Raw genomic sequence first — 15,024 nt, forward strand, 5'->3', positions numbered from 1 at the left:
TGTCATTGATGTTCTTCTTCTCTCAAAATATATTCATCTTCTCGCTGTGGCTTTCCTTGCGATCTTTTGACAAGGTTTTGTTGGAGACAGTGGTTGGGTCATGTGTAAAGCGGTGATTGTCCACTAATTTTCTGAAATCAGAATGCTGGGTGGTGGGATACCATTTCGAAATGCTAAATTGCCTGCCGATAGTCTGGATTCACTTCCAAACCTCTTCGTAGTGTTCAATACAGAGTGAGGGCAAATGACGCTGTTAATAGTGAATCGTCCGTCTGATGGGGACGTTAAGCCTTGTGCTATCCCCTTGGTGTTATTCAACAAGAGTATGCTATGTACTGAGACCGTCTGTCACCTACCGGACGAGTTGGCCGTATAGTTAGGAGCGCGCAGCTGTGAGCTCGCATCCGGAAGATAGTGGGTTCGAACCCCACTGTCGGCAGCCCTAAAGATGGTTTTCCGTGGTTTCCCATTTTCACACCAGGCAAATGCTGGGGCTGTACCTTAATTAAGGCCACGGCCGCTTCCTTCCCATTCCTAGGCCTTTCCTGTCCCATCGTCGCCATAAGACCTATCTGTGTCGGTGCGACGTAAAGCAACTAGCGTCTGTCACTGTATCCCTACCTCATCATCATCATCATCATCATGATCAATCATCATGATTCACCAAGATGCGCAGGTTTCCGATGTGCGTAAGCTGTAAAGACTTGCACTAGGCCTCTCCGGAGGCGACATGATAGCATATAACATCACATTCTTCTTCTTCTTCTTCTTCTAATAATAATAATAATAATAATAATAATAATAATAATAATAATAATAATAATAATAATATGGCCTCAGCTACCGTGTGCAGACATCTCAATTTGACGCCATATGGCGTCTGCTCGTCAATGTTGACGTTCCGTTTTACTCTAGGCCCACTAGATTGCAGACCAAGTAAACCGAAACTCTCTTCAGCGTCTGTGGCTGAGATTTAATTAATTTTGTCGGGAAAACATCAAATGTGTCACCACAGATCTTTTACATGCCGACATCGTACGACATGGAGTGTCGAATGGACTTTTTTCTGACCTTAAAAAATCCGACTACCTCTGCCGGGTTTGAACTCGCTATCTTGGGATCCGGAGGCCGACACTCTACCACTGATCCACAGAGGCAGCTTCTTGTGATTTTTATCATATACAATTCACAACTTTACGATTGGGTTTACGTGCTTCTTCGGTACAATGTACATGGAAGATGTACTACTTAGTTCACACTTACATATGCTCCATACATCCCGGTATATATTTACAATGTTGAAAAATAAATTTGACAGATATTTGTACGATATTTACTATAAATGAAAAGTCAAACTTATTAGTAGACGATTTTCATTAGTCCTCTGTGTATAGTGGATGGTTCACGCCAATAAACTTCCTTACTATATGGCAAGTGGCCAGGATTGCTGCTTTTTGTAATTCTCTGTAAGTGAGAGGGTGGAGATTAAGAGCTCCAATGCTCCTGTGTAGTGTCTTTGGTATAATACCATTACATCCAGTCACTACTGGAATGATGTTAACATTGTTGAGTTTCCGCATGGATTTATTTCTGTGACCACATCTGTGTATTTGGATATCTTCTCTGTATGTCTTGTTTGGAGGTTGTGAGGATTAGGGCAGGCTATGTTAATTTTCTTGTTTTTATCTACAAAAGTTATATCTGGTCTATTGCACATACTAGTTTTATCAGTGGTGTTACGTCTATATCATTGAAGTGTGTAATTTTCACTTTCTAAGACATTGAGGTTTGTACTTCCAATATGCTGTAGTACACTGGATTAGGTTATTTTGTCAGGATGGTATTATTATTATTATTATTATTATTATTATTATTATTATTATTATTATTATTATTATTATTATTATTATTATCTCTGAAGAAGGAGAAGGGTCATTACAGGCGATTGTTTGGGAATCTGTTACCGGATCGGAGAAATTTAAGCAAGAATTAACCAAGGGAAATTAGACAGGGAGTTTTAGAGAGAAATGTCTGAAAGAGGTAAGGGAAACCAATATTTCATTGAACATTGGCCGGTGATAATCTCCCACCTTTCACTCTAGCTCTATTGTAAGTCTCTGGACGTGGCTACTATGCAAAATACTTGATTCCATTTTTGTAGACGCAAGGCTGCATGAACATATTATAGTCCCACACGAATGAAAAGAGGCAAAAACATCTTTATTCTGCTTCATTCTTGCGGCGAGTATTCACAGTGGGACCTCTCCTGGGAAGAAAGGAGCCGTGAATACGCTCGCCGGTGGAATATGCAACCCACATACAAAATCTGTTTTGTGTGTTGCAGCCCTCTCTACCTAAAGGCGAAAGCCCAACATCTTGAAGATTATTTTGTTGCTCAGATAAAGACGATGGTCGCTTGTCCCCACTTCCTGTTCTTAATATATTAATATTATAGAAGAATGAAAGACAAGTTAAAGCTGAGTTTGGAGGAAATCAGTTTGGCTTCAAAAGAAATCCAGGAATATTTGAAGCAATCTTGACTTCACGTCTAATTTTAGAGGATCGATTTAAGGGCAAGGTCACTTACGCGGAATTTCTAGATCTAAACGAGGCTTTCGATAATGTTGCTTGGACCAAACTATTTGAGATTCTGAAGGTGATTGGGATCAGATACCGTGAAGAAAGGCATATTTACAATCTGAATAAAAATCAGCCTGCAGTGATAATAATCGAAGGCTGTGAAAAAGAAGCAGCAATCCGGAAAGAGTAAGGCAAGGTTGCACCTAGTACCCCCTCTTATTCAATGTTTGAATAGAACAGGTGGTAAAGAAAATCAAAGAAAATTTGGAAAGGGAATCACAATCCAAGGTGAGGAAATCAAAACTCTGAGATTCTTTCCGATGATTTTATCTGAATCTGCAGAATGGTATGGACGCAGTATTGGAAGAGGAGTACAATAAATAAACAAACAAACAAATAAATAAATAAATAAATAAATAAATAAATAAATAAATAAATAAATAAATAAATAAATAAATAAATAAATAAATAAATAAATAAATAAATAGATAAATAAATGTATAATTAAATAAATAAATAAATAAATAAATAAATCCAGAATAGAAATAATGGAGTGCAGTCGAACAAACTCACGTGATATAGAAAATATTACATTAGAAAATGAAGTCTAATTGGAAGTAGATGAATATTGTTTTTATTTGGATAGTGGAATAACTAATGATGCCATAAATACTGAGCACATAAAATGCAGACTAGCACAAACATGGAAGGTCTTTCGTAAGAAAATGAATTAGCTCACTTCGGACATTGATATAGGAATTGAACGCATTTTTGAAGATTTTCGCCTGGAGTGTGGCATTGTATGAAAGTGAACCATGGACTTAAAGTAGCTCAGAAAGAAAAGAGAATAGGGGCTTTTGAAATGTGGTGTAGATCGATTCACGAATGAAGAGATACTGAATCGGATTGGTGAGAGGAGATCAATTTGGTGAAATTTGACTAGAGGGAGAGATAGCATGATAGGGCACATCATAAGACACCCACGATTTGTTCAGTTAGTTTTTGAGAGATAAGTCGTCTAACCCGCTCTTCCGTAATGTAGCGAGAGTAACACACATTGTACGGGGCTCTGATAAGTTTTACCCCTAATGTTTATGCAGAACTCACAGCATAACTGTTACGCAGTGTAGAGTATACTTGTTACTCGCTTAAGTAAGTTTGCATTCTACCCTGTTTCTGCCTAAAAATATGAGGTCTAGTGATAAGACTAACCATTTGACCAAAATTTTTGTTTTCAGGCGATTTAGTAAAAGATACTTAAATATTAATGGCCGCCATCTAGAAAAAGTCACTCCCTGCCATACTGCAATCTTCTGTTTGTCGTCTCATTGTGCTCCGATTAGTCTCAAAATTGTCATTTTGTTCGTATTGTTTAACAAGCCTGCACAAGTCTTTCATGAAATGTTTCTTTACAAAAAATCCAACGGGTTTAGATCAGGTGAGCGTGGAGGCCAAGCAATTGGTCCATTTCTACCTATCCCTTGATCATAATGACGAGCATTAAGGTGCTCAGGGGCAAAAAGGACTAAAGGTTGTATAAAGTAGGTACATCTCTTGAGTGTGTTCGTGGCATGTCTTCCAAGAGTATTCGATATCTAAGACATTACAAAGTTTGAGACCCATGGTAGTTTGACCTTTTTATTTGCATTTCGTATGAGGAATCCAAACCCCATGATTTTGCCATGTATTTTTGAAACACCCTATATTTAGGGTGTTTAGGAGAAAGGTGCAAATAACCTCATAGAAGGCAGGGATGAATTTCCGCAGTTCGTAAAATATAATTGTTTAAAAATGTAGTGGTTTGTCCGAGGGAGGCGTTTAAAGTAAGGTGCGATGTTTATGAATTAGGTAGTAGCTTCGTTTGCTCCTCGGCTTATACCACCCACCATACCAAGCCTCAGGCAGTATGAATGCATACTGTGTAAGAAGCTATTCTAAATACACCGGGCGAGTTGGCCGTTTGGTTAGGAGCACGCAGCTGTGAACTTGCATCCGGGAGATAGTGGGTTCGAACCCCACTGTCGCCAGGCCTGAATTTGGTTTTCCGTGGTTTCCCATTTCACACCAGGTAAATGCTGGCCCTGTACCTTAATTAGTGCCACGCCTCTTCCCGCTTTCTTCCTACTCCTAGGCCTCTCCTATTGCATCGTTGCCATACGACCTGTCTGTGTCGGGGTGACGTAAAGCAAATAAAAACATTCTAAATACACGACTTTACTGCGATTTCAAGGCGTACGCTTGCACAATGCGCAGGAAATATTTCTGAGTACACCTGTGCGCTGCAGCTTCAGGTAGAGTGCATGCGTATGGAAACGTTCTACGAACAAAAAGGCGAACGTTTTGACACTGGAAAAAATAATGTAATATGCATCAGGAAAGTGCTGTCATTCATCATTAAATACTACCTGAGCTACAAATATCAGACTTTCAAGATTTTTATATTTGAAATAGGACATGTATTCAGGACCCTAAGAATAACTAGCACCGAGCTCGATAGCTGCAGTCGCTTAAGTGCGGCCAGTGTCCAGTATTCGGGAAAGAGTGGATTCAAACCCCACTGTCGGCAGCCCTGAAAATGGTTTTCCGTGGTTACCCATTTTCACACCAGAAAAATGCTGGGGCTGTACCTTAATTAAGGCCAAGGCCGCTTCCTTACCACTCCTAGCCCCTTCCTGTCCCATCGTCGCCGTAAGACCAATCTGTGTCAGTGCGACGTAAAGCAACTTGCAAAAAAGAATAACTAGCACAAAAATATGTTTACTTAATTCCCGAACACTCTGTAGCCTGTAGAATAAGACTATACATTCCAATTTTTGTCTGGTTTTAAAAATAAAGATTCTGTTCGTCATGTTATAACCATCAATCATTTACATGTTTGAAAATATCCTATCACTAGGTCCCGGTTTTTAAGGCAGTGATATGTTATAATGCAAACTAGTTTGGTTATTAAGAAGTGTCGACTAGCCCGTACTTCCGTCATGTAACAAGAGTAACATACATTGTAGGGGTTCTGATAGGCCACACCATTAAAGTTTATACACGACTAGGACCTAAAATCTGGTAAAGAGGACTTAAATATACGATCCAAAATCATTCATTATTTTAGTTTTAGTGACATATCATGTTTAAAAATGCAAAATTGTGATGGTGTGTAACATACAGTGTAAACACATATGAGTGAAATACTTCTTCCAGACAGTATATGTTTTTAGATTAACATAATTAAAAAAAAAGGAATTTCGTGTTTATAGAAATGATATAGGCCTTTGGGCTTCTGCCGTGTAAAGAAAATAAGGTGAATTCTTTACGTTTCGCAGAGATCTTTGCTCTGCGTCATCAGAAGAAAATCTCGACTGTCCACGAGAAAGGCTTCTTGAACAATGACCTTTGAATTTAGAGCCCTGTATCCCAGAGAAACGACCAAACAAAGCTCACAGAAAGAAGGAGTGAAAAGAACTGCCTACTTGCCTTACATTCAGAACACCACAGATCGAATTGTCATGGTCCTCCGCAAACACAATATAAAAACTGTGTATGGCACCGTCACTAAAATTGCTCACAGTCTGAGTAAAACCAAGAACATCCTGGGGTATACGAAATTCCCTGTACTTGCGATAACATATACATTGGCCAAACATGACGGTCCATTGGTATCCTTATCAAGGAACATGAACGTAATATTCGTCTCAACCAACCAGACAAATCAGCAATAGCTGAGCACGCTCTATCGTCGGATCATGATGTCATGTTCCAAGATGCTCGAACTCTTACCCACACTAGACACTACAGGTCCAGGATTATTCGGGAAGCTGTAGAAATACGTAGGACGAGTCATAAGTCATGACAACCATTTTTTTCTCTCGAACAGGAGACAATACGGGAAATCTAAGGTATGCATTTGGAAACGTACGGATCTACTTGCGTATGATGCCACTAGATGGTGTATGTAAACAACAGTGTGGGTCCAAGAATGCACCCAAGTTCAGTGTGTGAGTGAGAGCGTCACAAAATGGAAGTCAACAAGCAGGAGCAACGATCGTAGATTAAAACAGCAGTTCTCGGCGGCAGAAATGAACGCCAATGCCATGCTGTACAGAACAATAAGGTTATGGTAATCCTGGCATACGATGATCAAGGTGTTCTTGTGTGTCATCCAGTGCGTGAGGGGCACACCGTCAATGCAGTTTATTACAATCCCTTTATGTTGTACCAATTGCGCCGTGCAGTGCGAACAAAACGTCCAGATATTTTGGACAACGCCATAATCCTACATGATAACGCAACAGTTCACACAGCAGCCATCATTCAGTGTCACTTACAACGATGGGGATGGGAGGTTGTTCCACACCCGCCTTTTTCGCCTGATCTGAGCCCATGTGACTATGATCTAATCCCCAAAGTCAACAAGCCATTACGTGGACAACGGTTTGCTAACAAAGAGGACATCGTAACAGCATTTCGGAGGGAGGTGTCACACGTTAGCGATACACATGCAGCGAATAGTATTCAGCGCCTGCCCCACCGCTGGCAACGCACAGTGGAAGCCTTGAGTGGTTATTTCGAAGGTCTGTAACCAGTGTAGACCTGTCCTTTGTACGTAGTTTTGTGTATTTTCTGTCTATACCACAATAAAACAATGTTTACCAATGGCCTGTGTTCTGTCACTTCCCTACGATAATCTCCTGCAGCCAGAATTTGTCTTTAGGCACTATGCGTAAGTGAATGCCCTGTATTTATAAATGCATATCTTAGATTTTCCGTGTTGTCTCCTGTTCACGAGAAAAAAAATACTTGCCATGACTTATGTATGATTCGACCCTCGTACGTAGGAATCCTAACAATTTCAAGAGGGACACTGGCTATCAATTAAGTAATACCTGGTTGCCAGCCATTAAGGATTTACGTAGGTAGTTCCTTTCCCTGACCCTTCACTATTGTTATTTCGTCTCGGTGTTTTCCAAATTCGAACGTTCCTCATCGCCAGATGTTTCATTCCAGGCTTGTGTCTATGTCATACACCTGTCAGTCATATGTTACATACACATGTTATGCGACCCTCTCAGACTGATTCTGATGGTTCCGCCAGCTTCCGCTTCAAACGCTAGCGCTGTGCCATGTCCGGGGAGCCATCTGGTGACGAATGAACGTGCCATTTCCACTTCTATTATAATGTCTAAATTCAACGCTCATTGTTGAAGAAGCCTTTCTCGTGGACATTCGATATACTGCAGTATATCATCTCTATGTTCTTAGTTGTAGATGATCGTCGTCGGTTTTCAGACAGCACGTTGGGAACCATCGAGGAACTTCTCTCCACATCAACGGATATTAAGCGTTCAGACTACCGGGCGATTTGAACGTGCGGTTAGAGGCGCGCGGCTGTGAGCTTGCATCCGGGAGATAATGAGTTCGAATCCCACTGTCGGCAGCACTGAAGATCGTTTTCCGTGTTTTCCCATTTTCACACCAGGCAAATGCTGGGGCTGTACCTTAAATAAGTCCGCTTCCTTCCAACTCCTAGGCCTTTCCTATCCCATCGTTGCCATAAGACCTATCGGTGCGACGTAAAACCACCAGAAAAGAAGAGGTTGATACTTGAATCAAGTGAGAACTTCCTCTTCAAAATTACTCACATCGGCATTTTCTCCTTTCAATATTCCACTTATCTTGCACATAATTTGTTACCCCTGTTTAGAAAAAAAATAGTGGTTTCATTTTAATTTCACCTCTCAGCGTGGGACGACTTTCATTACCTGGATACCCTGTGCTGCGGGAGGAATAGAGCACCAAGAATGCTATGAGTGCAGGCTCTTAGTTAAATGGAAAGCGGTTCAATGAATTTTACCAAAATGGTCAGAATGTTATTAGTGCATAAACACACAAACAGCATACTTTTCTGGAATTGCCCAAGTTCAGTGAAGTGGAGGAAACTTCTGAGCTTTCAGACCGACCCGAAATATGGCTGAACTGAATATAGAAGTAGCTAGTACACCGATTTTTTTGTGAAATAAGATCTCAATACAGGTTTTTTGAACTATGCTCATTAACATACGCAATGCAAAAACTGCATACATTTCCTCCACACTAACCGGTACACATTCATTTACTCTCGATCGGAACGGAAATATCATACCGTGTGACCGCATGCGATGTTAAGCATAAATATTTGCCGGTCCTACTATCATCTTTACGAACTCGACAGTAGAAAAAAATTAAACATTTTTCACACAGGACATAAGCAGTTCTTTGCGTCGTTATGAGACCCATAATTTGCCGTAAAAATTCCCTTTGCCCTCTGTAATTATCCATGTCTTCTCACACATCAATAAGATTGCGGCCGTTATTTTCCCCTGTATCAAAAGCAACATCAATGTCACGGTCACTGCTTTCACTCTCAAATTCTATATCCTAGTCCTTGCTTAACGAAACTAAATTTTCCGTATCATCATTCGGTAAAACATCGTTAATTTTCGAATTCGCGATCACATGAATACGTTTAGCTGCCATGATGTCAACAACAGAACTTGTTGGTATTTCAGGCTCGATATATCATACATAATCGATAAATACTCGATAGATTTACGCATCAAATGAAAGGTCGATGCTTCGTCTATTGATATATCTTACTAAATTTTTAAAAGGTCAAGAAATATTCGCTGGATAGAAGCACAGATCAGAAGCTGCTACGCCCGTGCAGTATACGGCACTGCACGTTGAGTGGTTCATTTCGTCTCTCTTCAGATGGGGTTCAAATGTATTTGATTACTATAGAACAAACATATTTAAGAAGTAATGGGTGAACGGGCTGTAAAAATATAATCGAAAGAAGGTTAAGTTGCAGAAAAAGTCCATTAAGACGTAAAAAGTTTTAAAAAAGGACCAATGAGCCAAATAACGACGGAAAAGGCAAAAACGAACGAATAAAACCCACCATGATTTGACCTACAACGACCCAGAATGAACATATATTGGGCCTTGTTTTCGGACACTTGAGAAAGAAAAGAATTTTTTCTCAACTTCCGAGCGCTACTCGTAACATAATCGTTGTGTATGGTAGACTGCTGTATACTCGTTACCCGCTTCAGTAAGTTCGCATTCTAACGTATTACTACTTATCATTATACCTCGAATTTGTAGGTGGTAATAGGTTAGAATGCAATGTAATTTGGTTTGTAGGAAGTGTCATGCAACCCGTTGTACTATAATGTAGGAAGAGTAGCATAAAATAAAGGAGTTCTATAGGCTGCACCCCTAATATCTATGCAAATCTCATAGCATAACCACTGTACAGTGTAGGGTATACTTGTTACTGGCTTAAGTCAGTTTGCATTCTAACCTATCAGCACCTAATAATCCGGACTCTACCTTATCACACAGTGGAGCGCTATTGAGTATAGGAAGTGGCAGAGCTTACAATGGCAATATTGGCGCTGTGCTGTTTGCGAGCCACGGCACTCTTTACAAGTCGATCATCAAGCGTTAGTCTTCCGCTCGGGTGCGTCTAAAACTGACCGCAGATACATCGATATAGCAGTTAATCGATAGAGTGCGCTCCATAATGGTCAGTAGCGGAGTGGAAAGGCACGGCTTTACGTTGTGTTAGGAACGACGAATACCTGGCAATATTGGAAGTGCTTGATGGAGCACCATTAGCAAGATCAATCGTTTGCACACGTGGATGGAGATTGCTATTACGACTATGATAATGGGAGTTCAAAAATTAATGCACACCATTTATATAGTGCCCAGCTTCCACTATGAATCAGTGGTAGAGTGTCAGCTTCCGGATCCCAACGTAGTTGGTTCAAACTCGAGAGATATTGGAGGGTGGAATAAAGTCCATCTCTTACTCCATGTCGTATGGTGTCGGCAAAGATTTCCTATGAACGAAAATGTAATTTAAAATTTTCAGATCATGTTACCCAGTCTTATGTCGATCTCGGATGGCCACGCCTCGAAGACAGACGCACGCTGCATACCCTGACTTCATTGCACCGAATCCTTACCTTACAACCAACGGCCGTAGCCGTGTTGAAACACCGGATCCTGTGAGATCTCCGAAGTTAAGCAAACATTGGGCGTGGTCAAGATTTGGATGGGTTGCCACGCGCTGTTGCTGGGGGTAAGGGAATGGAGGAGCGGAAAGGAACTGGCTACCCTACCGTACGTAAACTCCGGCTCAGGCACACCTCTGCGGAGGTTCGGACCTGCCTTCGGACAGAATACACCCTTACCTTACCTTACAGTTTCCAACTGACCTATATGAACGATTTCATTGCCTTTCTAAACACCACGATAACAACACCAGAGCGCTGAACACGACATTTCTCGATATTCCTAAGCATAAATCCTCAACCTACAACTATTCCTTCACTGTTGTGGCCAGCCGCGAATGGAAGTTCCTTCCGCAAGAGGACAGAGGGATAAAAAACCATGGAAGATTTAAAAGAGTGTACCCATTATTTTTCTATGAGACGAGCTCTTAGTGCGACAGTTCTTCTTCTCCTCCTCCTGATCTTTCTTCTTCTTCTTCTTCTTCTTCATCGATACTGTTAGAGCAGTAGTAGTACTCAGCTGTGGTCCCCTGTATAGTTATCCTTATCCCGATCCCCATTTTGTAATGTACTTCGCCCACAGTCTAACACACGAAAACTGAAGCTTTCGTAAGTGTGATAAGTTTCTGGATTTGAACATTAAATTGTAAATAATAATAGGTTTATCTATAGTATTATTATAATTAATTGTATTTTAATTTCTTCCTAGGTATTATATTATTGTACTTAGTAAGCAAGATGTTCATTTATATTGTGTATTATAATATATATTTTATGTACAGTAAGATTGCACTTGTAATCCCCAACTTACCTTTATAAGCGATTTCATAGTCTTTCTGAATAGCATGATAAAAGCACCGGAGTGCTGAACACGAATTCTACAGAGCTTTGAGAGAAATCGATGACATTCCCTCTGAATTAATGACTGCTTTAGGAGAAAGTAGCACGGCATTCAGTGTGTAAGATGTATGAGACAGGAGAAGTGTCATTCGATTTTCGGCAGAATGTTATTATACCTATTCCTAAGAAATCCGACGCTGAAATGTGTGAACATTACAGCATCATTAAGTGTCTCACGGGTGCAAAATTTTAAAACACATTATTTACGGAAGAATGGAAAGACAAGTTGGAACTGAGTTGGGAGAAGATCAGTTTGGCTTCAGAAAGAACATGTGAATCAATCCTGACTTTACATCTAATCTTAGAGGATCGAATTAAAAAAAGACAAGCCCACCTACATGGCGTTTGTAGATCTTGAAAAGGCATCCTATAATGTTGATTGGACCAAGTTATTTGAGATTCTGAAGTCGATCGGGGTCAGATACCTAGATCGAAGAATACTATCTACAATCTGTATAAAAATCAATTTGCAGCGATAAAAAAATAAAAAGAAGAAGCAATTCAGAAAGGAGTAAGGCAAGGGTGCAATTTGTGAAGGAAAGCAAAGAGCAATTTGGAAAGGCAATCACAATCCAAGTAGAGTTAATAAAACCTTGAGATTTGCCCATGAAACTGTTATTTTATCTGAGACAGCAGAAGATCAGGAGAAATTGCTGAATGGTATGGGCAGAGTCTTGGGTAACGAGTGAAAATGAAAACCTACAACCTGTTTTCCAGTCAATGACCGGGTCAGGGATGTAATGAATGAAGCAGATATAGGTTGTTAGTACGATGGGTCGCCACTCCCAAAGTGATTTATTAATGGATGATAGATGCTATGAAATCAGAATGGAGAGTGTTGCTGGAATGAAAGATAACAGGGAAAACCGGAGTACCCGGAGAAAAACCTGTCCCGCCTCCGCTTTGTCCAGCACAAATATCACATGGAGTGACCGGGATTTGAACCACGGTATCCAGCGGTGAGAGGCCGACGCGATTCCGTCTGAGCCACGGAGGCTCCTTTTGGGTAACGAGTCCAAGATGAAAACAAATAATTCCAAAACAAAAGTAATGGAGTGCATTCGAACGAAGTCAGGTGATGCAGGTAATATTACGTTAGGAAATGAAGTCTTAAAGGAAGTAGATGAATATTATTACTTGGGTAGTAAAATAACTAACGATGGTAGAAGTAAGGAGGATATAAAATGCAGACTAGCACAAGCAAGGAAGAGCTTTCTTAAGAAGAGAAATTTGCTCACACCAGTTTATCTTCAGCATGCCCCTGTAGCATCACAGTTCATAGGATTTGTACTAGGGATATTGTTTTCTGATTACCTGTATTTTTTACAATATGTGATGTCCTGAAATCGACTTGATACGATTCTCGCATTTCATGCCGGGAGCAAGTTTTACAAGATAAGTGAAAACAGTGTTAGAGTTTAAAGTTTTCAGCATGCAATGCCCCTAAGGTTAACAATTTCATTTAAGTAACTTTTTCTAAAACCATTTCAAGGTGTAATACTTGTTAAAAAGCAAGAAAAATCATAATGTTATTTGGACTTTGGACTTTTCGTTGGCCCGTCTCGCCTTATTTCTTTCTTTTATATCTGGCTTCTTATGTACTTTTCATTCAATATGCAAACTGCATTATTTTCAACTTAACTTACTATGGCAACGATACTCAGGACAGAAGAAAATTAATTGGAATCACCTATTTTACGTGTTTGCAATACCTACTGGTTCATCAACACTCGCATATCTCCAGAAAATAAAGCTACTCGGCACAGATGTTTTCTTCCTAGTATCCACCTTTACTCCCTTTCCCTTCCAATTTCCTCGCATTTCTATCGTATCATTTCCCTTCTTCACTAATTCTGTAATTATATCTGTGTTACGCCTAAATTTATATTTACTAATTGGATGTACTTCCACTATCTATGTGACATTGTAAATTTGGCATATTTTCGCTTGGTTTCAGAGATGTTCCTACGATTTTAATTGTTCGTTTATTCATGGTGGTGTTCTAATCTTATCAATAGAAACTTACATTTCTTGTTATCATTAAAAATATTTATGTTTCTAGTTCTCTCTGTTCTAACCCTTTTTATTCCTCTGGGACCTATCACCTTCTCTTTGCGTATTTACTTACTACGTCACTATTCTACTACGCCGCTCCTCTAATACACTATTTATTTACAACAGATACAAAAGAGATACATGTTACCAAGTTTTACTATTCTTCAAAGTACTCACCAGCATTGTGTATACAACCAGCAGCGCCTGTTGTATTGATAGTTCGACTGGAACGGTCTACTGCCTGACGAATTTCTGGAACAATTCTGAAGCGAATGCTACGAAGTGGTTCCTTCATCTTAGGAATCAAGTCAAAGTCACAAGGGCTTAAGTCCGGGGGAGTATGGTGAATGGTACAGCAATTTCCTGCCCAATCGACTGAACAAATCAACCACAGCTGAAGCTGTATGCGGCCGAGTGTTGTCGTGCAAAATGATTGATGGGTTCTGCAGAAAGTGTCACCGCTGCTGGCAGGTTTTGTTCCAAAAATGAAGAATAATATTGCGCATTGACGGTCTGCTGTGGTGGAGGAACGTAATGCATTAGGAACACATCACAGTCGTACACGAGAATAACTTTCACATTGCTGGGAGAATTTTCAGTCTTCGTGGTAAAGTAAAATGAAACGGCTTATGGATTTTAGTGTCGTGAGTGTCCGAGGAAAAGTCCGGTTCACCAGATGCAGGTTTCTGATTTGACTCCCGCAGGCGACCTGCGCGTCGCGATGAGGACGAAATGATGATGAAGACGACACATACGCCCAGTCCTCGTGTCAGCAAAATTATCCAATTACGGTTAAAATTCTGGACCTTGCCGGGAATCGAAACCGGATCCCGTGTCACCAATGGCAAGCACGCTAACCATTTAGCCATGGAGCCGGACGATCTTCGTGGTGACCCGTAATGAAGCCATTCATTCGATGGGCGTTTCAGTTATGGCTCTTGTTTCATCCGGCGTAATGGCACGGCGTAAGAAGGCCTGTCCTTCGCGCCCATAGCTCTCCATGTGGTAACGAGCAGCGTTGTATCGTAGCCAATTATGCACTTCCGTCAAATCACGCGGAACCCATCGTGATGCAATTTCTCTCGTGCACAGGAGTTCCTTCAGAATGTGTAGCACAGTCGTATGCGCTAATCCGGTGTCTAGGGCCAGCTCACGAATCGTATATTTGTGGCCAGTAACGAGGCAAGAGCAAGATGGTGGGTTCGAATCCCAACATGGGCAGCAATGAAAGTGATTTTTTCACATTTTCACCCGCGCTGTACCTAATTAAGGCCACGGCTGTTACATATACTACCTTGGTCCTTTCTCAGCGCCGGCCCTGTGGTGTAGGGATAGCATGCCTGCCTCTCGCCTGGAGGCCCCAGGTTCGATTCCCGGCCAGGCCAGAGATTTTTCTCTCGACATGAGGGCTGGTTCGAGGTCCACTCAGGCCAAA

Source organism: Anabrus simplex, chromosome 10 (genome assembly GCF_040414725.1).
Source record: "Anabrus simplex isolate iqAnaSimp1 chromosome 10, ASM4041472v1, whole genome shotgun sequence".
In the NCBI taxonomy this organism is placed as follows: Eukaryota; Metazoa; Arthropoda; class Insecta; order Orthoptera; family Tettigoniidae; genus Anabrus; species Anabrus simplex.